The sequence below is a fragment of the Saccopteryx leptura genome, chromosome 1 (genome assembly GCF_036850995.1).
Source record: "Saccopteryx leptura isolate mSacLep1 chromosome 1, mSacLep1_pri_phased_curated, whole genome shotgun sequence".
Lineage (NCBI taxonomy): Eukaryota > Metazoa > Chordata > Mammalia > Chiroptera > Emballonuridae > Saccopteryx > Saccopteryx leptura.
Genome location: NC_089503.1, coordinates 250,360,475 through 250,385,896, shown reverse-complemented (window position 1 = coordinate 250,385,896; position 25,422 = coordinate 250,360,475). Strand labels below are relative to the sequence as shown.

The window sequence follows — 25,422 nt, the reverse complement described above, 5'->3', positions numbered from 1 at the left end:
AAATACTACAACCAAATAGCTCATATTCTGATTAGGCAAAAATCAAAGACAAACAGAATATATTGAAGAAAAAGCTAGAGGGGAAAACACCTTGGTTACAGTGAAATAAAGATAGAAATTAGCCTGACCAGGCATTGGTGCAGTGGATAGAGTGTTGGCCTGGGATGCAGACGACCCAGGTTTGAAATCCTGAGGTTGCTGGCTGTAGCACAGGCTCAACAGCTTGAGCACAGGGTCATTAGCTTGAGCGTGCAATCACTGACATGACCCCATGGGATCACTGGCTTGGCTATAGCCCCCGGATCAATGGCACATATGAGAAAGCAATCAATGAACAACTAAATTGCCACAATGAAGAACTGATGCTTCTCATCTCTCTCCCTTCCTGTCTCTCTCTTGCTAAAAAAAACTTTTTTAAATGCAGTCGAGAGCTTCAAGAGCTTGACTTGATGAGTCAGAAAAAAGAATCTATAAACTTGAAGACAAATCATTTACAATTATCTAGCTATAGGAGAAATAAAAGGAGAAATGAAGAATCCTTATGGAATTTATGGAACACCATCAAGAGATATAATATATACATATAAAATCTCAGAAGAGAAAGATAAAATGGGGTAGAAATCTTATTTTAAAAATACCAACTTCCCCCAGGCCCAGCACAGAGCAGTAAGCCCTCTGAAAGAATCACTGCCTAGGGAAGGAGGGTTTGCCAGACCAGAGATGGCAGGGAGGACCCTGAACCATCCTGGTCTGAGCTGTGGGCTGAAGCTCTCAGTTTAGGGTGGCCTGACAGGCAGAGATGGGTTCTTTCTTTAACCAGCCAGACACCTAACTGGCTGGGTCCTACCTCAGCATTGCTTCCCTCTTGTCCCCAACCCTTCCCCTTTTCTTCTGCTCCTGGACTGCTGGTCCCTTCACCTCCACTTCTTTCAATTCTTCCTAGTAACCACTGACCTATTGCCATGGATTGACCAGCACACAGAATGAAAGCTTGTTAATTTCTTTTTTCTTTATTCTTTTTTTTTTTTAGAGAGGAGAGAGAGAGGGAGAGACAGAGACAGAGAGAGAAGGGGGGAGGAGCTAGAAGCATCAACTCCCATATGTGCCTTGACCAGGCAAGCCCAGGGTTTCGAATCGCCGACTTCAGCATTTCCAGGTCGACACGTTATGCACTGCGCCACCACAGGTCAGTCGAAAGCTTGTTAATTTTTTTTAAAAGAAATACAAGCTAACCACTTCCAAAATTTTGGGAGAGATATGGACATTCAGGTTCATGAAGCTCAAAGATCCCTAAACAGTTTGAACCCAAAGAAGACTTCACCAAAATCCATGATAATCAAATTATCAAAATTCAAAGACAAAGAGAGAACTTTACAAGTAACAAGAGGAAAGTGACACATCTCATTAAAGGGGACCCCCATTTCTGAGATTTCTCAGCAGAAACCTTGAGGACATGAGAGTCGCATGCTATATGCAACCTGATGGAAAAAGAAAGTACCAGTAAAGAATGCTTTAACAGGCCCTGGTCAGTTGACTCAGCGGTAGAGCATCGGCCTGGCGTGCGGGGGACCCGGGTTCGATTCCCGGCCAGGGCACATAGGAGAAGCGCCCATTTGCTTCTCCACCTCCCCCTCCTTCCTCTCTGTCTCTCTCTTCCCCTCCCGCAGCCGAGGCTCCATTGGAGCAAGGATGGCCCGGGCGCTGGGGATGGCTCCTTGGCCTCTGCCCCAGGCACTAGAGTGGCTCTGATCGCGGCAGAGCAATGCCCCGGAGTGGCAGAGCATCACCCCCTGGTGGACAGAGCGTCGCCCCTGGTAGCCGTGCCGGGTGGATCCCTGTCGGGCGCATGCGGGAGTCTGTCTGACTGTCTCTCCCCGTTTCCAGCTTCAGAAAAATATAAAAATACAAAAAAAAAAAAAAAAAGAATGCTTTAACAGCAAATTTGTTTTCCAGAAATAAAGAAAAGTCTTCTGCAAACAAAGGTTGAGGGAGTTCCTCACCACATTTCTTGCCTTACAAGATATGAATTCTTTAAAATAAAATAAAAGGACACTAATTAACAACATGAAAACATCTGAAAGTATAAAACTAAGTGGTCAAAGAAACTAAGAGTTGAATTTTTAAAGAGATAAACCAAGTTAACAAATGTTTAACAAAACAAAGAAAATATTCAAACACTGAAAACAAACAGAAGAGAATATCAAAACTCACTTTCTTATCCATTTATAAGATCTGACTTGGGGAAATGAATCAATAATTTTTGCACATATTCCAACCTGGTGGCAACCTAGCACAACTACCTCTGGTTCAATGTGAATGTTATTTTATTCTTTGCCTGAGTGGGATGAGCTAAGGGCAATTCAAATAAAATGTACAATTCTGCACCAGAAAAAGAAAAGGACACAGAAGAGGAGAAATTATAACTGTTACCACAGATTATAAAAGATCATAAGGGACTACTATGAAAAAATATGCCAACCAATTCAATAACCTAAAAGAACCAGATAAATTTTCATAAATATAGAACCGACCAGACTGAATCATGAAAACAGGAAATCCATATAGCCCAATAATGAGTAACAAGGTTAAATCAGTAATCAAAAATCTTCCGGCCCTGGCCGGTTGGCTCAGCAGTAGAGCGTCGGCCTGGCGTGTGGGGGACCCGGGTTCGATTCCCGGCCAGGGCACATAGGAGAAGCGCCCATTTGCTTCTCCACCCCCTCCCCCTCCTTCCTCTCTGTCTCTCTCTTCCCCTCCTGCAGCCAAGGCTCCATTGGAGCAAAGATGGCCCGGGCGCTGGGAATGGCTCCTTGGCCTCTGCCCCAGGCGCTGGAGTGGCTCTGGTCGTGGCAGAGCGACGCCCCAGAGGGGCAGAGCATCGCCCCCTGGTGGGCAGAGCGTCGCCTCTGGTGGGCGTGCCGGGTGGATCCCGGTAGGGCGCATGCGGGAGTCTGTCTGACTGTCTCTCCCCGTTTCCAGCTTCAGAAAAATACCAAAAAAAAAAAAAAAAAATCTTCCAACACAGAAAAGCCCAGGACCAGATGGCTTCACTGGTGAATGCTACAGAACATTTAAAGAATTAACACCAAATCCTACTCAAACTTTTGCAAACAATTGGAAGAGAAACCTCTTCCAAACTCATTTTATGAGGTTAGCGTCGCCCTAATGCCAATGCCATATAAGAATGCTGCAAGAAAATTACAGGCCAGTATCTCTGATAAACATAAATGTAAATATCCTCTACAAAATACTAGGAAAATTAACTAAACAGCACATTAAAAGACTTTACAACATAATTATCAGATTTATCCCCAAGACTCAAGATAGTTCAAAATATGCAAATCACTAAGTGTGTTACTAAATTAACAAAACAAAGGATACAGATATTTATCTCAACAGATGCAGAAAGAACATTTGACAAAATTCAACATTCTTTAATGATAATATTCTGAACAAATTTAGTATAGAAAAAATGCACCTCGCCCTGGCTGAATAACTCAGTTGTTAAGAGTGTCATCCCAGAATGCAAAGGTTGCTAGTTCGATCCGCAGTCAGGCCACATACAGTAACAAATAGATGTTTATGTCTCTCTCTCTCCCTCTCTCTCTAAAACCAATAAATAAATTTTTTTAAAAAGAATGCACCTCAACATAATAAAAGCCACATGTGACAAGGCTACAGCTAACATCATGCTGGATGGTGACCCCTTCAAGAACCTGGCACCTGTCATCAAATAAGTGAGGAGATGGCCGGACACACCCTCCCCTGGGTAGGGTTTACCAAAGAGCTCAGGTTTGGCTCCATTGTGTCTCAAGAAGGCCTTGGTAGTTGTAATGAACTTGTAGATGCTGTTTCCAGCATAAGAGGCAGCTGGGTGGAGGGTCACGTGCTCAAGGCCCAGGAGAGCCTTTATTTTCAGCAGAGGCCAGTACAGGTGGTAATTACAGTTCTCACGACATATATTTTGGGGTGAGGAGGGCATGTTCATGCATCAGAAGCCTATGGACAACTTAAGGCCATCATGGGTAACTCTCGCAGGCACGACAAGAGGTCACTAAACCGTCTATAGTGAAGAAGACTAAGGATACTAATGAGAAAGCCTGTTGAATGGCAATGTGGACACAGTGTACAGCCTTCTGTGGTAAAGATGCCTATTCAAGGTGAGCCAGTTTTCAAGAACAGTACAAATGGGCTCAAGTAAAATTTGTAAACAAGAAATTGGTTGCCTCCAGAACACCAAAACAGCCTACATATGTGTGTGCTGAGAGGAACAATCATTATTTCCTCACAGTGTCATGGAGGAAGAAGTCCTTGTTCACCAAATAACTTTCAGGACTTGAACCCAGGTGTCAGGGCCTTACATTATCTTCAAGCCAGTGGAACTTTGTGCTTTGTGCTGCTTTTCTTCAATGGTTTTATGTTCTGAATGAATGTCAAATGAACACCCTCAGAGGAGGATGTCATTAGTGTCATGTCATACCTGTGCTCCTGCAGCAAGGTGGGTACAGTGCAGATCCTGCCTGCAGGGACTGTGGGTGCTGACAATGGTGCTGAGGTTCCCTGAGGACAATCAGGTAAAAGTGTATCATGTCCCTTTAGAGTTGAAGGCCAACAGCAGCTGGGAAGAGGCTGTTGACACAGGTACTGAGCAGAAAAAAACACAAATTTGTGAAAGCAGGATATTTACCAGCTGCTGAGTGGGTGGAGTAAATAATTTCCATAATTATTGGGCATGAAGAAATCAAACTTATTTGATGTGACCACAGCCTCAAGGCTGAAGCAAGCCAGTGTGAGGTGTCATCCATTCTTTCTGGCTTAGCTTCAGACCAAATGGGACAGTTAAAGGAGAAGCATTGGACATAATCACTTCTTCCTGATTACGTTTTTCGTAAGTCTGCAATCCTTCCAGGCCCTGGTTACATTAAATTGTGTTATACTAAGTCACTGGGGGTGAGATCCTTGGTGTCCCTTCTTGTGAAGCCAATTTGAAAGTTGCAACAACTTAAAGTAATGTCAGTTTATGACTCATTGGTCCAGAGCCTGCTGTGTATAAAATATTTTAGGATAACGGATATAAATTCCCACGAGGAATTTATGTATGATTATAGTGCGCATGGTTAGAGTGGAAAAGGCCTATCTGTCCTTATATTAACTCCCCTAGATTACCAGGGTAACATGACTACACTTATTGGAATCCCAGGTATAACTGCAATTTGAGTTCTAGCATTGGCTCCTTGCATGAAGGTTTGTGAATAAGTGTATTAGAGCAGATGGCAAAATTGATGCAGAACCTCTGTTGTGAGGCCCAAAGCCCAAGCACTGCCCTTTTATTTTCTTTCTTGTATAAACTTCTTTAGTACACTGTGGATTTCTAGTTAGCGAAATTGTAGGTCTTAGTTTAGGTTCTGTTTATTTTTTCTTGTGTTTCCTTTCTCCCGTCCTTCCCTATTTGTTGAGGGGAGGAGGGCTACATGTACTTCAGCAGAGGGGCCTCTCTACCCTAGTATTTATCACTTTTTTTCTCCAAAGGGCCCCTAACCAGTGCCATCTGGCTTAGGAGCCTCCCCCAAGGCAACTGCTTGTTTTATAGAGTTTAAGGACCTAAACCGAAGGCCTGCTTGAACTAATCCCTTGGCTGTACCACTGTAGGCTCTGGGTGCTGCTTCCTTGACCCCAAGGGTCAGGATCTGCATTGCAGTAGAGCAGGGGCAGCAGCAGCAGAGAGTATAAAGGGTCCTGGGGAGCCCTCTTGTACTAGGGGTATGAATTCAGCTGGTCACCTACTAGCTGCATTTCCCCCATCTTCTCTTTTTAAATAACTTCTCTTTTAAAAGCAACCATTAAATGGGCCTCACCAGGGCATGTTGGTGTCAATTCAGCTTCTGCCACAGTTTCACACTAATACACAGGTAAATCCTGGCAAAAATGTCAACCAGGACCACTCTAAGGAGCATCCGATCCCACACTCCTGTTCCTAAATGCCTAGAAATTCTCGAAACTGCCCACTCTGGTTGGCTGCACATAGAAAGAACTGAGGTTTGGCAAGCTCAGCAATGCCCCCCCCCTCCCCAAGCAGCACAGCTCACAGCCCAGCTCCCCTGCCCCAGCAGCCACGGTGCCACCGCCATCAGGCAGCAGGGCAGGTGAGCAAGACAGAGCGAGAGAAGACACCCACAGTGGTGGTCATGTCGGGACATGCTGTTTACATAGCCAACTGTCATGGTCACCTGCAAGGCAGCACACACACACACACGCAGATCTATGAGTCACATAATTGAGGTCTCTGGGGAGAACAGAATGGCCTCTTAAGCTGTTCTGAAATGGCATAAGAGTTAAAAAAGAAAAAAATTGTTCAGATCCACTGAGATCAGTATAGAGACCACTGATATGGAATTTTAGAGTGGATGAGAAGGCCTCTTTCAAAGACTGAAGTCCACTCTGAGTACAGCATGGGCAAGTGGGAATTCATGGCTAGAAAGCAGGGTGGGGTCACTAAATGGAAAATTCCTAAGAGAAAAATCAGAGATGAGGGGCTTCCTGCTAAACGGATCAAACAGGATGTTTACTGCAGATGGGCCGGGTGATCAGACATCCCCTGATGGTGCAGGAGGAGGAACCTGACCACATATGGAGGCTGTCAGATAGGAGGGTGGGGATTATGAATCACCCGACTTAGCAAGGTTCCTACTAAAATGTTACAAGGAAGTGCAAAGATAGGACTAGGAGAAGGTTCAGGAGCCTGACAACGTTTGGCCAAGCAAAGAATCCCTGTCCACGGGGAGCCAGGACAAGAGTTCTGCACACAGATAGAACTGTGTGGGGCCTGTGTGGTTGGAATCTGAAGCCAGTGCCAGAGGAGGGACCCTGGCTTTCTCATCAGCCTGTCCAGTGTGGACACAAGGGAAGAGGGAGGGGGAGACCTAAGCTGTCAGCAAATACCAGACAATGTGAAGTCTGACTGCTCATTGTTATATAAACATGGGTAAGAACAACGGGCATTTGCAATGGCTTGTTTTGAAATTAAAAACAAACAAACAAAACGCTAACAGGAGGCTCAAGAAATGATGAAAACTGTATTTGGGGGTGGCTGGAGTATCAATACTGGAGTGAATCTTCCTACATTAGATTTTTCTACCTTATAGACTTAAGATAAACACAGAAATTTATATACACCATGTTTTATTATCAACTAGTATTTCTTTATAACATTTTTACACAGGAAACCATTCTAAGACAATTCCTTTAAATACTAGTAATTACAGAGGAGTAAATCATACAAGTGAAACAATGTAAATCTCTTGCTAAGTAAAAGGAAAAATTACATTCTAGTTTGTCCTCTCCCTTAATCTCACATGGAGGTATTTTCAGAAATACGTAGCATATCTTGATAAAATTTGGATTTGGGTTTAGAAGCTTAAACTTAGTAGAATTTGCCTGACCAGGCAGTGGCGCAGTGAATAGAGCAGGAGTTGGGAACGTTTTTGGCTGAGAGAGCCATGAACGCCACACATTTTAAAATGTAATTCCGTGAGAGCCATACAATATGTTTAACACTAAATACAAGTAAATGTGTGCATTTTATGTAAGACCAACACTTTTAAAGTACAGTAAGTCTCTAAATTCTTTTTAATAACGTTGTTATGCTGTTGCTAACCAATGATGAATAAAGCACTTCTTACCATTAATGCGACTTCTGGTGCTGCCTGGTTTTGCTGATGGCTTTGTAGTCTGGTTGATACGTGGTGAGGTTAAGCTTCATGCAGACGTTGAGACTTCCATCCGTTAAACGTGTTCGTAGGTTGGTCTTAATGTTCTTTAGATGTGAGAATGCTCACATGCATACGTAGAGCCAAACATTGTCAGTACAGCAATACTCACATGTTGCAGTGTGTGGTATGTGACGGGAAGCCCGTTCCATGTTTTGACAATCAGCTGGTCCACAGGTTGAAGTTTTTTCATTCCTCCCCAGTTGTGTTTGCTCGCCAACTCTGCTTGCTGTCGTGCAAGTCTTTCCAAATCTTCATTCAGTGACTTGAACTTATTCACCCACATGTCTGAGGCCTTCAGGTCAGAAGCCTGTAGCTCAAAATCTCTGACGGAGACACCGGGGATGTAACTCAGGTTGGCGCTGTCCACTGCACACTCGTGTGGATGGGTGATGAACTTAAAAAGATGAGTGCACTCACGAAATTCTCCAAAGCGTGCTTTGAATGACTGCAGATTAGATGTGAAGCCTGCTAGCTGCTGGAGATCAAGATGTTGAGCAGGGTCACTTGCTGTGCATGCATCTTTCAACTCTCGGTTTTTCAAAGTGTAATAAACGACCTGTTTCAATGTTGGTGATGAAGTTTCAGCTTGTTTTCAAATGCAAACACTGCTTGTTGAAGGGATAAGACAGTGGGTGGGCCCGTGTTCGGCAATGGACCACACTGGGTAGTGACCAGCTTGGCCGCTGCTAGCTGCTTCTTGAGCCAGGACAGCTGTGTAAAGGCCATCTTTGGGTCACGAGGCCTCTGTGGCTGCTGGATGAGGAAGTCATCTGAGTTGCCACACATTGTCACTGTGTCCAGCATGAAGATGGCTACGGTCACATTGGACCGTGGGATCTTGAAACGCAGATGGTAATAAGGGCTGGGGAAGTTCCTGTGGGGGGAATAGAGATGGTGGGCACCATGTTGGGCAGAGAGGCCCTAGGGTTCAGCTCAGGCCAATGGGCCCCTCTATCTACCTGAGCAAGGACTGGGGATGGGTGGGGTGCTGGCTCACCAGTGCTTAGAGATCCTGGAGTAGGCAATCTGAGCTGACAGGTTGCCTAGATGGTCATGGTTGCCACCCAGCACGTACCATGGCACGTTGCGGAGGGAGGGGTCAGAGAACACATCTTCAAATGTCTCCTGCAGCAGACAGAAAGAGCACCCGCACCCCGAGGTCAAGCAGCCACCAGGACAAGAGAGATGCTGAGTGCTCTAGGTCCCCACAAGTGAGTGTCAGTTTCTCTCTGCCTTCTTCAGTCAAAAGGTTGAATGGTTTCTCCACATGTCCCCCACCCCCACTCCAGCTGCACACACCTGGAACCTTTTGTCGTTGGCATCTTGCACACCAGTGAAGTAGAAATTATCCCCCAGTGACAGGATGAAGTCTGTGCCTAAGATTTTTGCAGTTCTGGCAATCTTCTTGGCGTTGCCTGTTTCCCGGGCTGTGTAGAATGGGGCACTGGGGACTCCTCCCCAGTCACCCACAGCCACAAAGCGCAGAACGGAGGCAGTGCAATCAGCCAGGGGGAGCACCAGTGAGGTTTGCAAGAAGAGCAGCACTGTCCTTGTGAACATCTGGGAGGGGAGAGAGAAGCATCTGGGGGCCTGGGGCTGAGGTGTGGGCAGCAGGCTCTTGAGACACCCAGTTGCCCTGCTCTGGCCCAGTGGGAAATCCCAGGGGTGCCCTAGTTTCCAGGACTTCAGGGCAAAGTCGGCTGGGAGGGTGAGTGGGTGGGTGGGGTCCAGTCAGGGACCAGGAAGGGTGACCATGCAGGTTCATTCTGCCCTCCCACATCCTGAACCCAGCACTTACCCTGGTGGAGGCACAAGCCAGTCAGCTGGGTGCTCCAAGCGGCAGGTGAGTTACAGGGCAGAACTGGCAAGGGTCCCCGAGCCTTTATTCTCTGGGGTGGAAATGGATCATTAGTGAGGATGATGCAGTTTCTCCAGGGACTGTTCCAGAAGCCCTCCCCTTGGGTCATGTGAACCTTGGAGTTCCCCAGCCATGGACAATGGACTGGGGGCAGGAAGGGGGTCTGGAATACAAGTGTAGCCCCACCTACTACACAGCCTCTGTCCCATGAGCTTGTTTGTGTGGTGCTGGGGTGCCGTCATCTGCATGTGCTGGTTGTGCCCCAGCCAGACACGTCGTGTATGTCTGTATTCTCTCAGGACGTGTTTGTTTGCCTGTGTGGGTGTGTCTGAGCTGCTTTCCTTGTGTGGCCAAGCATGCCTATCTGGGTCACATGTCTGCTGTGTGCCTGGTGTCCCCATAGAGTGTACACTGAGCCAGCGAGGCCCATGTGTCTGTGATGTGGGCCTGAATTCTCTGCTGAAATTGTGTGGGATGGTGACTTGGGTTTCCTTGTTTTGTTCCTGGTTATGTTGTGTGTCTATACTGTGTCTCTAATGTGAGTTGTACGTATGGTGTGTGTGGTGTGTTTGACAACATCTGAGTAGGTGTCCAAGGGTCACCCCTCCCCCAAACAGGGTCCAGGAAGTCCTGCCCACATCTTCCTCTCCTCCCCACCCCCATTCCTGCAGGAGGAACCCAGGCAGAAGGCAGCTGATGACACTAGCATGTGACCACAGACTTTTGACCCTCACACCGACAGCAGCAGCCTTTGCACTCTCAAAGTAACCGCAGCCTCTGAGGGTACGGGAGCAGTTGCCTGGGCTCTGGGGCCCCTGCGCGACCTGCCCCTCACCTCCCGGCCTCCCTCTTCCCGCCTGACTAGTCCCCTGCACACTCACGCTGGTCCCTGCATTCCATGCCAGGGTGGACAGGGAACCCTCATTCAACGCCTAGGTCACCCAGCACGGGCTTGGCCGTCCCTCGTCGCAGCCCCAGTAAAACAGGAAGTGGGTCACGAGAACGGGGGAGACCCCCTCCCATGGGAGGCGGCCATAGCGTCTACCCTCGCAGGGCCGGTCTCACCTGCGGCTGGCGGAGGCCCGGAGTCAGGTCAACCCCTTGGACCGGGGGAGTCGGGCTGCAGAAGTGCGCGGCGCTCGCAGTTGGGGGCTGCCCCACTTTCAGGAGGCAGCGCCCCCCTCGCCTGCTGACGGACCCCGGGCCAGCCCAGGTGGGTGACCTCTGGGGCCCGGCCCTTCCCACCTGGCCCGGCTGGCCACGCCCCGGAGTCCTGCTCCGCCCCCCGCGCCCCCGCGCCTCCCGGCCTTCAGGCGCCCGCGGAGCAGCGGTAAAACTCATAAGCACCTCAGAGGGCGGCCCCTACTCGACACCTGGGGCCCGGGTCGGGCAGCTTGGGGCACCCGACTGCCTTCCCTTTCCCTCACGGAGGCCCGGAGTCACCACCTCCCTTTACACTCGGGGCGGCCCAGCGCTGATCCGGCTGTAGGTGGGCCTCACCCTATAGTGAGGAAGTCTCGTCTTCAGCCTCAGTCTACTGGTCTTTAAAATGGGTGTGAAGGCAAAAGAGATCTTTCGTACAGAGAATTCCAAATCATGTAAGTTGAATGTGCCCTCCAGGAGCTAGAACTCAACCCTTCCAGCAGCCCCTTTTGAGTGTGGGCAGGGCCCAAAGAGTTATCAATGATCAGCCAATGAGTAAAGTACTGAAAAGCAAAAGCTGAAAACTTTACAGTGGAGACACCTGGCAGACCCCTCTTAACCAGGTGGTCCTGGCTCACATCATAGCGTAAATCTGCTTGATATCTCGTGGCCCTGATATAATGTAGTGCGAAGGGAACTCAACTCTGTGGGCTTCTTCCAGCAACTGGCAACCACGGGCTAATGATGAGAACAATACTAGATATACCCGAATTGAGGGATATCCTACAGAAGACCTGACCAGTACTCTGCAAAAATGTCCCAATTGTGAAAAAAAAATTTGAGGACCTGTCACAGAGTGGATGCCACTGGCAGATATGAGGACACCATGAAATGTGAGATCCTGGGCCTAAAAGGGGGCCTTGGTGCAAAAACTGGCGACATCCAAATAAAGCTTGTAGTTTCGTGGTTTGTAACACAACTGAGAAACGTAATTTCTTAGTACAGTGTAGTTACAGGTGGATCACAGTTCTAGAAGATACTAGATATAGAAGAAACAGTAAGGAGTATACTGTAGCTCTTTGCACGACATTTTATGCAGCTTTTCTGTAAATCTGAAACATTCCAAATTGAAACAATTTACTTGGAAAATGGGTGTAATCCAAGAAACTGAAAGATGTTTTCAACAAGTATTGAGCACCCACGGTTTGCCCAGTGCTGGCTGACACTGCAGTGAGGAAGACAGACAGGAAAACCCACCCTGCTGGGCTGCCATGCTAGAGAAATGTACATGCTAGCTGTTAATTACTCTCCTTTCTTTGAGGGTGAGGTGGGGCATTCCCCTTCCATTTTATAATTTATGTACTGTTTGGAGTTTAGCTTAAAAAGCCCTGTTGGTTATTTTGCCAGCAGAACAAATATAGACTTCCCTTTAACATATCTGTAGTCAAAGGTAAACACAGGAACCAGACCTCCCTCCAGACTCAAGGCAGTGGGTTGTTTTTGGGGAGACAGGTAGGAGAATAGAATTGGGGCTCAGAACAAAGGGGGCTGGGAAAGGGGCTTCAACTTCATCCTTATTGTTTTCTTTCACAAAAAAGGGAAAAATAGATGATCAGAACCAGTTAGGACCAAATGTTAACATCTGCTTCTTCATGTGGCTGTTACAGGAGTGTTTTAGGGGTAATCTATACTTTGTGGATTTTTTTTTTTAATTTTAGAGTGAGAGGGAGGGAGAGAGACAGAGAGACATCAATTTATTGTACCACTTATTTATGCATATGTTGGTTGAGTCTTGTATGTGCCCTGCCTGGGGATCAAACCAGCAACCTTGGCATACTGGGATGATGCTAATAACCAACTGAGCTACCCAGCCAGGGCCTGTTTTTTTGGATTTATTTATTTATTTATTTATTTATTTATTTTCCTGAAGTTAGATGTGGGGAGGCAGTCAGACTCCCGCATGCACCCGACCGGGATCCACCAGGCATGTCCACCAGGGGGCGATGCTCAGTCCCTCTGGGGTGTTTCTCTGCTGCAATTGTAGCCATTCTAGCACCTGAGGTGGAGGCCATGGAGCCATTCTCAGCACCTGGGCCAACTTGGCTCCAATGGAGCCTTGGCTGTGGGAGAGGAGAAGAGAGAGAGGAAGGAGAGGGTTAAGGGTGGAGAAGCAGATGGGTGCTTCTCTTATGTGCCCTGACCCGGGAATTGACCTGGGACCTCCACACACTGGGCCGACGCTCTACCAGTGAGCCAACCGGCCAGGGCTGTTTTGTTTTTTAATCACACAAAATTATATTTATTATTTTATTGTAATACATAGTCTTTATAGAAAAGTTGGAAAATGCTGAAAAGCACAAAGAAAATAATTACACTCTCCAGTAATACCTCTGCCTAAAGAGTCACAACCATTACGTTTTCTTTTCTGTTGATTTTTCTATGCTTACATTTGTCTTCAGGAAAATGGAATGCTAGTAATACCATTTTATAAAGTCTTAAAGTGTTAGCATTTAGTATACTTTCTAAATTAAAAAGTATACAAAACTCTGAGTGCATGACTAAAATAAATCAAACTTTGTGCAGAGCGTACAGTGAAACCTGTGGATTCTTGGCTTTATCTCTCTGCTCATCCCCGGAATTCTGAATAAGCTGTTCTCCTTCTGTCTGCCCAGGGGAGCCTTGTTCTGCTGATCCTCTCTGAGGGTGGATCAGGATTTGTCTCAGAGCCTCCCTACCCCTCCAGTCCTTTCTTGCTTCCCAACAGCAAGCCAATCATGTGGTTGAGTTCCTCCTTTGCACCTATGTGGCCTGCTCACTTCTCCCCTCTTGCCTTCCTCTTACCACTGCTCTGGCCTCTTTACCCTTCCTGGAATAGGTGCTCTGACCTCAGGGCCTTGGCACTTGCTGTTTCACTTGCCTAGAAGGCTTTACCTTCTCCAGATTAACCTTCCTCAACCCTGTGGCTTGCTTCCCATTGTATTCAAAAAAATTTTTTTTGAATTAAGAAATTTCCAACTTTTATTCATAAAATTAATCAATATAGTAACAACAGATTTACAGAGCCACACATCAATAAGAAAGGAGTAAGGAAACAAAATATTCCAGAAACATCTTCAAAAGTTTCAAAGGAGTATGCACCAGGCTAAAAATCTACAGCTAAACCATTGTCACACAACAGGTTATATTTATTCCTGCATTTTCTCAACACGTTCTTCCTTGTATTTGCCTTTCTCTTTTCCAACTTGTCGAGATTTGGCTTTGCGTTTGAGAATTTTTTCCTGATTTCTGTCCAGTTTTAGCCTGGGGATAACCACCTTGCTCGGGTGAGTGCCCACATGGACAGCTGTGCCGTTAGCCTTCTCAAGCTGCATGTATTTCTTTCTGTATATCTCTACTACCTTGCCGATTTGCTGACCTTTGTACTATCCTCAAACCACCTGGATCCCATCGTCCTTGCTGGTGGGCATGATGCGGACCTCATACTTCTGCTGCAGCTCCTTGGACAGCGGGGAAGACATGATCTTCTGGCGGGCAGGCACGAGGGCACTGAAGTGGTGTTTGTGGTTTTTGCTGTGGTCTGAGGTCACGAAGGGGTTGAACTTCATGGTGACCGTCTCTACTCACCAACTTGCCACCAGGAGTGCCTCAGATTTCTTTATCTAAAATGCACCACTCCATCCTCATCTTACTCTGTCATGCTTTTCATTGTTCTTTGTCACCCTTATCATGACCTGACAAACCACACGTTTTATTTTTGGTCTGTCTTCCCACTAGAGTGATCTTCAAGGGGACAAGAACTTTTTTAGTCTGGTTTCCTGTTGTGTTTCTCTGGCATCTAGAATCCAGGCAGGCAAAGCAGTTGCTCAGGAGTTATTTGGGGGTGATGGAGCGAAGTTGGGAGCCCTCCTCCCGCTGGTCTGAACGTGCAGCCTTCCCTGCCCCCTCTTGGCTTCATCCCTTGAATAAATTCCACCAACTCCTTTACAGCTGGCCTGAGTTCTGACGCTGGTGATGTTGTGGTAGATAATCTGCCCTGGACACAACTCTTGACCCTTGATTAGATTCTGCATCACTCTCATATTCTGGTCACAATGCCCAAGCCACACTAAGGACAGCTTATTCCCACCTCAAGATCTTTGAACTTGCTGTTCTCTCCACTGGACCATGCTCCCCCCATCTTCCTGTCATTGTGTACTTGGCTTAAATGCCACCTCCTCAGACCACCCTGACACAAGTAGCACCCCATCATCCTCTTCTTGGTCTCTACCATTTTCGTGCACCCCTTCCCCATCCTCTGCACCAAGAGTTCCCATACAAGCAGGTCTGAGTGGACAACCAACATACTCTCAACAGGGGCAGGCGTGGCATGGGGCTAACTTCACTGCTGACAAGCACAGGTCAGTGACGGTGGGTGGGCACCAGGCTGGTCCTTGTGTTGTGATGAGAGCCTGAGGGCAGAGGCCAGTGGAAGTTATAGGGAGAACAGAGGCTAAGGGGGCCACAGGATCAATGGCCTGGAGCTACTGAGTGGGGACTTGATCTGGAAGGTGACAGGTTTGGAGGATGGGGTCCAAGCTGTGTTTTTAAAAGATCAGTCTGGAAAAAAGCAAGTGAAAACTAATGTATACCATCTGTCTGTCTATAGCTATTTATATCTAAATTTTAAAAAAATGTCCCCGGCCAGTTGACTTAGAGTTGAATGGCCCCCACCCCATAATTTCAATTCAAAAAATCCCAAATTATTTACAGTGAGAAGCCTCCCTCCCACTCTTCCCCCAGCTTACCCCTGCCACCACTTTGGAGGGAATAAGCTTACCAGATTTTTGTGCCTCCTTCCAGAGACAATTACAGATTTCAGGCTGGTAAAACTTTAAGTTGAAAAGTATACGATAATTTGGCTGAGTTTTGAAGCAGTACCAGATTGTTTAAGAGAGCACATTACCCCCTATTTATGTTTAATTTCCAAATTTATAATAACTGCTAAGGACCTCCGAAGGGTTTGCTTGCTGGGAGCATTTAAGGGATTGAAGAATAAAAAAATATACCACTGTAAGAAATGCCATATACCATGGTTAAGCGATTTCAATCCACTACATTTCTGAATGGACACAAATATGGATCCAATGGCCTCTTGGAAAGTGATGGTTCAGTTCGCCAGGTGTAAAAGTAACACAGGAGCTGTAATTGGAACTACAGGCTGAAGGGAAACCGTGTTTTTCAAGGTATAATTTAAATGGACTATATACACTTATAAAGTAACTACAAAGATGAATTTTTCTAGGCACCAAAAGTGCCCACAAATCAACACTGTAGCCTGACCAGGCAGTGGCGCAGTGGGTAGAGCGTCTTACTGGGATGCAGAGGACCCAGGTTCGAGACCCTGAGGTTGCCAGCTTGAGCGCAGGCTCATCTGGTTTGAGCAAAAGCTCACCAGCTTGGACCCAAGGTCGCTGGCTTGAGCAAGTGGTTATTCCGTCTGCTGAAGGCCGGTGGTCAAAACACATATGAGAAAGCAATCAATGAACAACTAAGGTGTTGCAACAAAAAACAGATGATTGATGCTTCTAATCTCTCTCCCTTCCTGTCTGTCTGTCCCTATCTATCCCTCTCTCTGACTCTCTCTCTGTTTCCGTAAAACAAACAAACAAAAAACAAAACAAAAAAAACCCTACACTGTAATGAGTTTGTTTGATTTGAGGAACCGAAAGGCTAGTGTGGCCGGAGCAGAGGTAGCGAGGGGGAAAGTGGGAGGACAGGAAGGCAGAAGGGAGGGGTGTGTGTGAGGGGAAGGTCGCGTGGGGCTTTAGGGGCCACGTGGAAGGGAGCTTTTATCCCCAGTGAGGTAGACTCAACGGAGAATTCAGCGTAGAGGAGGGACTGATCTAATTTAAGTTTTTCATAACTTCCACTTGTTGCGCTGTGGGCACCGCCACTGGGTGGCTGGAGAAGACGAGAAAAACTGGGTCATGGAGGGTTCCTCACTCTTGCGCATTAACCGACCAACCGACCAACCAACCCACCCAGTCACTCACCCGGGAGCAGAACGCTTTCGGACCCTTGACGTGCTCATTGCTGCCTCCGCGGCAACAGCCTGAGCCACAGCGTGAACTGCAGCAACAACCTGCAGAGCGCGCTTCCCTTTTGGTGAGCAAAGGCTTCTTCCCAGCCCCACTGTGCGCGGGGCCAGGGTCCTGCAATTCATCCAGCCAAGGACTGGCCTAGAGAAAGTCACAGAGGAGGGATGAGTGAGATATGCGGGAAGTCAGATATTCGCAGGAAAAACTGATGAGCCGCGGTCTTCTCTGGAAATTGCAAATTGTATTGTCACCAGAGGAATTTTCGGGGCGGGGGGCGGGGGCTTTGCGCAGCGCCTTCAAGGACCACTAGGAGTTCTTCAGGAAGGCACAATAAGAAGAGTCATCGTAGGTAGAAGGAAGGGCATGTACAAAACAAGGTCGAAATTGAACTGGTTTACCCCTGTCCCCTAAACTGCTCCTCCCAACCTGGGTCATGGGATTGCCAATTGAGTACCACACCTAGGACTACTCATCCTGAACGCCTCTCTTCCTCTCACTCCTGCCATCCCCATGGCCACCACCCATGGGCACCACCTGAGTGGTGCATGCCTGTCCCAGCCTTCAATTCCTTGTCATCCACCCCTGTCCCAAAGGAATCTTTCCTTGTCTCTCCCCTGCTGCCATATCTCCCATGGCTCCCCAGTGCTTTGGAAAGGAAGTCCAATCCTGTCAGCTGACACCTGAAGTTGTGGAAGACCCAGCCCTGCCTGTCCACTGTATCAGTGCATGAACAACTACACAAAGAATAACAATAGCACTGACCCCTACTACTGAGGGACTCCATGACACCAGTCCATGTGTCATGCAGTTTAAAGGTAGTGTCACAACAGCCTATCACTCAATTTACAGAAGGGCAAACTGAGGTTCAGAAACCTCAAGGAACTTGTCCAAGGTCACCGCTTGCATGTGAACTCAACTCCTTCCAACTCCAAAGCTCAGGCTCACCCCCAGCACTCCATCCCCTCCATGACACATTTTTGGTGTGATGGGTTGAACTCTTGGCTATTGTTCTGTCTTAGCTCAGGCTTCTATAATACACTGCTCACAAAAATTAGGGGATATTTCAAAATTAATATGAAGCAATAAAATATCGCCTAAATTTTGTGAGCAGTATAGAATCCCAGAGACAAGGTGGCTTGAATAACAGATTTATTTCTTACAGTTCTGGAGACTGGGAAGTCTAAGATCAAGGTGCCAGTCAATTCAATTCCTGGGGCGTGCTCTCTTCCTGGCTTGCAGACAGCCCCCTTCTTGTTGTGTCCTCACACGGTGGGGGTAGGGGGTGGGTACAGATATCTCCGGCATTTCTTATAAGAACACTATCCCTTCATGAGGGCCCACCTTCAGACCTCATCTAACCCTAGTTACCTCTCAAAGGGCCCCATCTCTAATACCATCACAGTGGGGTAAGACTTCAATATATGAATTAGGGGAGATACAAACATTGTTTATAACATGTTCCATTCAAATACTTGAGCCTAATTCCTTTCTCCTTGAGTGTGGGTCAAACTTTAGTGACACTTTTTTTTTTTTTTTTTTTTTTTTGCATTTTTCTGAAGCTGGAAACAGGGAGAGACAGTCAGACAGACTCCCGCATGCGCCCGACAGGGATCCACCCGGCACGCCCACCATGGGGCGATGCTCTGCCCACCAGGGGGCGATGCTCTGCCCATCCTGGGCGTCGCCATGTGGCGACCAGAGCCACTCTAGCGCCTGAGGCAGAGGCCACAGAGCCATCCCCAGCGCCCGGGCCATCTTTGCTCCAATGGAGCCTCGGCTGCGGGAGGGGAAGAGAGAGACAGAGAGGAAGGCGTGGCGGAGGGGTGGAGAAGCAAATGGGCGCTTCTCCTGTGTGCCCTGGCCGGGAATCAAACCCGGGTCCTCCGCACGCTAGGCCGACGCTGTACCGCTGAGCCAACCGGCCAGGGCAGTGACACTTTTTAAAAACTTATTTTCATATTATTGTAGATTTCCATGCAGTTGTAGGAAATAATAAAGAAAGATCCAGTATCACCTATTTTCTTCCAATGGTGACACCTTGAATAACATTAATACGCTATCCCAAGTAGGAAATTGATACAATCACTGACCTTATTCAGATTTTACCAGATTTGCATGCACCTATGTGTGTTTAGTTCTTTGCAGGTTTTTTTTTTTTAATTAAGTGAGAGCAGGGGAGACAGAGAGACAGAATTCCACGTGTGCCGGAGGGAATCCACCTGGCAAGCCCCCTATGGGGTGATGCTCTGCCCATCTGAGGCTTGCTCTGTTGATTGGCAACCAAGCTATTTTAGCACCTGAGGTGGAGGCGATGGAGTAATTCTCAGCACAGGGGCCAACTTGCTGGAACCAATCGAGCCATGGCTGTGGGAGAAGGGAGAGAGAGAGAGAAAAAAACAAAAAGAGAGGGGGGAGGGGGTGGGGAGGAGAAGCAGATGGTTGCTTCTCCTGTGTGCTCTGACCAAAATCGAACCTGGGACATCCACACCCTGGGCTCACACTATACCATTGAGCCAACTGGCCAGGACAATTCTTTGTAGTTTTATCATATTAGTAGATTTGTGTGACTACAACCACAATCAAGATACATAACAGTTTGACTACAGTGGTCCCTTGTGTACCCTTTCATAGCCAGTCACCTCCAACACCTGGGAACCACTCATCTATTATCCATGTCTATAATTTTGTCATTTTAAGAATGTCACATAGTACATCCACACAATGAAATATTACTCAGCAATAAAAAGAAATGAAGAGTTCATTTCTTTTTAGCGGCTCTATCCACTGAGCCACTGGCCAGTTGGCTCAGTGGATAGAGCGTCCGCTGGGCATGGGGACGTCCCAGGTTCAGTCCCGGGTTGCCGGGTAGATCCTGCCTTAGGCACATGCGGGAGTCTGTCTCTCTATCTCCTCTCCTTGCACTTAAAAAAAGAGAAAGAAATGAAGTACTGATACATGCCACAACACAGATGAACCTTGAAAATATTATTCTAAGTGAAAGAAACCAATCACAAAGGACCACATATTGTAGGATTCCCTTTATATGGAATACCCTGAATAGGCAAATTTATTGAGACAGAAGTATTTTAGTGATGCTTAGGGCTGTTGGGTGGGTGAGGGGAGAGAGGTAATAGGGACTAATAGCTAAGACATGTGAACATTTTTTTTGGGGGGGGATGATTTTAGTTTTGCTTTAATTTCTTGAAGTTTTGAATAATTCAAGCATTCTATTATAGCTTCTTGACTGTGTTCATAAGATATATTTTGTATATTTTTTTCCATTTTATCTAGGATTTTCTAATTTATTGATATGTTTGTTATCATACCCTTGTAATTTTAATACTGTTCTCTTTTTCATTCATGCTATTATTTGTTTGTGGTTTCTAGTTTTTCCTTGATGAATTTCATCAGAGGTTTGACTTCTTGAAAAAATTTTTCATTGACTATATTGGGGTGACATTGGTTCACAAAATCATACAGGTTTCAAGTGTACAACTGAACAAAACATCATCTGCGCACTGCATCATGTGCCCGTTGCCCAAAGCAGCCTCTTTCCTCCCCCGTTTATTCCCCTCTGCCTGCCTCCACCTACATCCACCTGCTTCCCTCTGGCCATCGCCCCCCTGTTGTCTGTGTCTACATGTACCACAACTTCTTTATCCATCATCAGTGAATGGACATTTAGGTTGTTTTCATGTCTTTGCTATTATGAATAATGCTGCTCTGAACGTGGGGGTGCATATATTTCTTTAAAACAGTGTTTTTGTTTCCTTTGGATACATTCCCAGAAGTGGAATTCCTAAATCATATGGTAGTTCTATTTTCAGTTTTTTGAGGAACTTCTAAGCTGCCTTCCTTAGTGGCTGCACTAATTTACATTCCCGACAGTGCATGTTTCTCCCTTTTTCACCAGCATTTTTTTTTAAGCAAGAGAGACAGACAGACAGGAAGGGAGAGAGATGAGAAACATCAACTCATAGTAGTGGCACCTTAATTGTTCATTGATTCCTTCTCAAATGTGCCTTGACGTGGGGTGGGGTGAGGCAGCTACAGCTGACCCAGTGACCCCTTGCTCAAGCCAGAGACCTTGGGCTCAAACCATGTGGTAATTTCTATGATCCCACGCTCATGCCAGCAACCCCTTGCTCAAGCTGGTGGGCCTACTCTTAAGCTGGTGACCTCAGGGTTTCGAACAGGCCAATGCTCTACCCATTGCGCCACCACCTGGACAAGCAGTAATAGAGTATTCTGAATTTGACTATATACTTACCTTTACCATTGGGTAGTATATTCATAGGTTTTCATGTTACTAATTAGAATTCTTTCATTTCAGCTTGAAGACTACTTTCAGCATTTCTTGTAAGGCAGGTCTAGGGGTGATATACTTTTGCAGATTTTGTTTCTCTGGAAAAAATCTTTGTTTCTCCTTCATTTCTGAAGGACAGCTTTTACTTGGTAATGTGTTTCTTCTTTTTTTTGGGGGGTGGTTAGCAAGAAAGAGAGAGAAGAGAGGAATAGACAGGGGCAGGTAGACAGGAAGAGAGAGAAATGAGAAGTATTAGCTCATAGTTGCGGCACCTTAGTTGTTCATTGATTGCTTTCTCACATGTACCTTGACCAGGAGGCTCCAGCCAAGCCAGTGACTTTGGGCTCAAGCCAGCGACCATAGAGTCATGCCTATGATCCCATGCTTAAGCTGGCGAACCTGCACTCAAGCTGGTGAGCCTGTGCTCAAGCCAGATGAGCCCACACTCAAGCTGACGACCTCAGAGTTTCAAACCTGGGTCCTCAGCATCTCAGGCTGATGCTCTATCCACTGCGTCACCACCTGGTCAGGTGCTTTTGTAAAAAAGATTTTATTTATTGATTTTACAGAGAGAGGAGAGAGAGGGGCAGGGGGAGCAAGTATCAACTTATAGCTGAGCTGCTTTACTTATAGCTGAGTTGTTTATAGATTGTTCATTATGTGCCTTGACTGGGCAAGCCTAGAGCTTATTACCAGTGACCTCAGCATTCCTGGTTGACCTTTATCCACAGTGCCACTGCAGGCCAGGCAGGGTAATGTATTCTTGATTGGCAGTTTTTTCTGTCAGAACTTTGAATATATCATCCCATTCTCACCTGGCCTGTAAGGTTTCAGCTGAAAAATCCTTTAGTAGCCTTATGGAGTTTCTCTTGTAAGTTACAAGCTTTTCCTCCCCTCTTTCTGCTTTTAAGACTCCCCCTTTGTCTTTGATCTGTGATAGTTCCACTATATATGTCCTGGAGAAGATCTCTTTAAGTTTAGTTGGTTTGGTGATCTGTGAACTTTACTTGAATATCCAAATCTCCAGATTTGGGAAGTTTTCAGTCATTATTTTTTTTAAATAAGCTCTCTTCCCCCTTCTTTCTCTCTTTCCTCGGCAACTCTAAGAATTTGCAAATTTGGTCTTTTGATGGTATCCCTGTAAATCAGTGGTTTTCAAACTTTCTATAATTGGGGATTGGTGACAATTGAGAATTATTTTGGTGACTGCTAAGGCAGAAATCACCTTGAGCATAAGGAAACTTTACTAAGAACATCAGGTCCATAATCTTCATACAACATCAGGGAGGTTAACTCTTTTGTGGGCTGGCACAACCATGGACCAGTGGTTGGTAAACATTGCTGCAGATCATGTAGTCTTTCTTCATTCTTTTTCTTTGTTCTGTGGAAAGTTTCAAAGTTCTTGTCTTTAATCTCACAGATTTTGTTTTTCTTCTTGATCAAATCTGCTGTACAGGCTCTTCATCGCATTCTTTAATTTTATTTATTTATTTATTTATTTACCTTGGTTTTCTTCAGTTCCAGAATTGCTGCTTGGTTCTTTTTAATGATTTCTATCTCTTTGCTAAACTTCTCATTTTGTTTGTGAATTCTTTTCCTGATTTCATTAAATTGTCTTTCTGAATTTTCTTATAGCTCATTGTTTCCTTCGAATAGCTATTTTGAATTTGTTATCTAGTAAAGTGCAGATTTCCCTGTCTTCAGGTTTGGTTAATAGAAGATTATTGTGATTCATGATAGTGTCACATTATTTTAATTTTTATGTTTTTGACATTTTCATTACTGCCTTTGCATTTGAAGTAGCAGTCAACTACTCTAGTCTTATTTTTCTTTTTATTTTAAAAACAGGAGAGTGAGAAAGGGAGAGAGGAGTGGGAAGTATCCACTTGTAGTATTTGCTTCTTGTATATGTCTTTTCTAAAATATTTTAATTTTTAAAAAAATTTTCTGAAGTGAGAAACGGGGAGGCAATCAGACAGATTCCTGCATGCGCCCGACCGGGATCCACCTGCCATGCCCGCTAAGGGGCAATGCTGTGCCTATCTAGGGCATTGCTTCATTGCAATCAGAGCTATTCTAGCACCTGAGGTGGAGGCCATGGAGCTATCCTCAGCGCCCGGGCCAACTTTGCTCCAATAGAGCCTTGACTGCGGGAGGGGAAGAGAGAGATAGAGAGATAGAGAGAAAGGAGAGGGGGAAGGGTGGGGAAGCAGATGGGCATTTTTCTGGTGTGCCCTGGCTGGGAATTGAACCCGGGACTTCCACACAATGGGCCAACGCTCTACCACTGAGCCAACCAGCCAGGGCCCCTTGTATATGTCTTGACTGGGCAAGCCCAGCGTTTTGAACCAGTGACCTCAGCATTCCAGGTTGATCCTTTATTCACTGTGCCACCATAGATCAGGCAACTCCTTCAGTCTTTACTAACTTCCTTCAGGAGAGAGAGATCTTCCATCAGCCCTGCTAGAGATTCTGAGGCTATCTCAGACCTATGAGAACACCTGCTCTATGCTTCTTGCTCCCTCTTGTGGCAAAATTCTTGTTTGTAAGCCTCTGGATCATGTAAACACTAGGTTGTGTGGAGAGCCTCTTTTGTTTTACAAAGGTAGCACTAAAGCTCAAGTTTGTGGTCTCTCCCTGGCCCATGGATTTATCTGATTTTTGCATGTGCTCACTAGCCATCTGTAGGTGGTGTACACAGAGAGCTGGCCACAGGGTGTGAGTGACATATGCAGAACCCTGGAGGTGTCTCCATGGGTCAGTTTTGGGGATCCATTGATGAAGAGTTCCCAGTGGCTTGTTGGCAGGTTTCTTGATGGTAACTGTGATACAGAAAGTAGGATCCATGTCCCTTTAATGTCCTCTGAGTGTTTTATCTGCCACCCTCTCATCTTCTCCCCTCCCATGCCCCAGTCATGTAGCTCACAATGCAGTACTCTCAGGATCTCTCTTGACCCTAGGTTTTTCCACCTTAGTGTAGAGATGATGCAAGTAAAGTCAAACTGCTTCTCTTACTCTCTTCAGTGCATCCAAACTCATTCAAAGTTATTTATTTATTTATTTATTTAGATAGAGACAGAGCGTCAGAGAGAGGGAAAGATAGAGACAGTCAGACAGGAAGGGAGAGAGATGAGTAGCATCAATTCTTCGTTGCGGCACCTTAGTAGTTATTGGATTGCTTTCTCATATGTGCCTTGACCCGGGCGGGGGGGGGAGGCTACAGCAGAGCGAGTGACCCCTTACTCAAGCCAGTGACCTTGGGCTTCAAACCAGCAACCTTTGGGCTCAAGCCAGCGACATGGAGTCATGTCTATGATCCAATCAATGCTCAAGCCAGCAACCTGACGCTCAAGCTGGTGAGCCTGTGCTCAAGCTGGTGAGCCTTTGCTCAAGCTGGAGACCTCAGGGTTTCGAACCTGGGTCCTCTGTGTCCCAGTCTGACACTCTACATACTGTGCCACTGCCTGTTCAGGCTCAAACTAGTGTTTTAAGTTTCTTTGGCTATATACCCAGAAGTGGAATTGCTGGGTCGAATGGCAGTTTCATTTTTAATTTTTAAGGAGCCTCCTAGGTATTGTATAATTATCTGCTCTACTAGCTTAGTCACAATGGAAAATTGACCAACTTTGAATGAAGAACAAGTGGCTCTAGAATCTGACCAGATAAAGGGCTCTTAATTAGTGTCTTCCTGCCCAGACTCCCAGCCACAGATGCTATTTAGCAGCCTCCTCTCATGCCTCCCAGAGCCTCCAAACCACCTGTGATGGCCATTGGGTTGAGGTGTAAGTAACTATTCCCAGCCTAGTACCAAGCACAATATCTAGGATTGTTATAGCTAAGGGGCAAGTGTCCCATTGTATGATTTCTTCTACTGGTTTTTCCACTTTACCTCATAGAGCCCTAGTGTTGCCAGATAAAATTTTCAGTGTAGAACAGATTTCTAAAGATGCTTACCAGTAAGAAGGCACAGAACAGGCTTGAGATGGAACATGGAGAGCTATAAATTGCCTCAAGATGGCCATGGAAAGACATGATGCTGATGCCCATGATCTAGTATGTCCCTAGGCAGATCACTCTTGGGGAGAATTATGATACTCCTTTCACAACCACATATTTTAGAACAAAAGTATTTCCAAAGATCTGTGCAAGGAACCTGATTTAAATTAAAAGAGACCCTGGTTGGTTGGCTCAGTGGTAGAGCATTGGCCTGGTGTGTGGAAGTCCCAGGTTTGTTTCCTGGTCAGGAAACACTGGAGAAGCAACCATATG

The 25,422-nt window shown here is 46.2% G+C and overlaps 1 non-coding gene and 2 pseudogenes across 1 annotated transcript; all 3 read right to left on the bottom strand.

Moving 5' to 3' along the window:
• Positions 1 to 7,502: 7,502 nt before the first annotated feature.
• Positions 7,503 to 10,864, bottom strand: LOC136378567 (tartrate-resistant acid phosphatase type 5-like; annotated as a pseudogene).
• Positions 10,865 to 13,955: 3,091 nt separating this feature from the next.
• Positions 13,956 to 14,375, bottom strand: LOC136378578 (ribosomal protein uL24-like pseudogene; annotated as a pseudogene).
• Positions 14,376 to 23,384: 9,009 nt separating this feature from the next.
• On the bottom strand, positions 23,385 to 23,460 carry TRNAN-AUU (transfer RNA asparagine (anticodon AUU)). The gene has a single exon. It is a non-coding gene; the product is annotated as a tRNA-Asn (tRNA).
• Between the last annotated feature and the right edge of the window lie 1,962 nt (positions 23,461 to 25,422).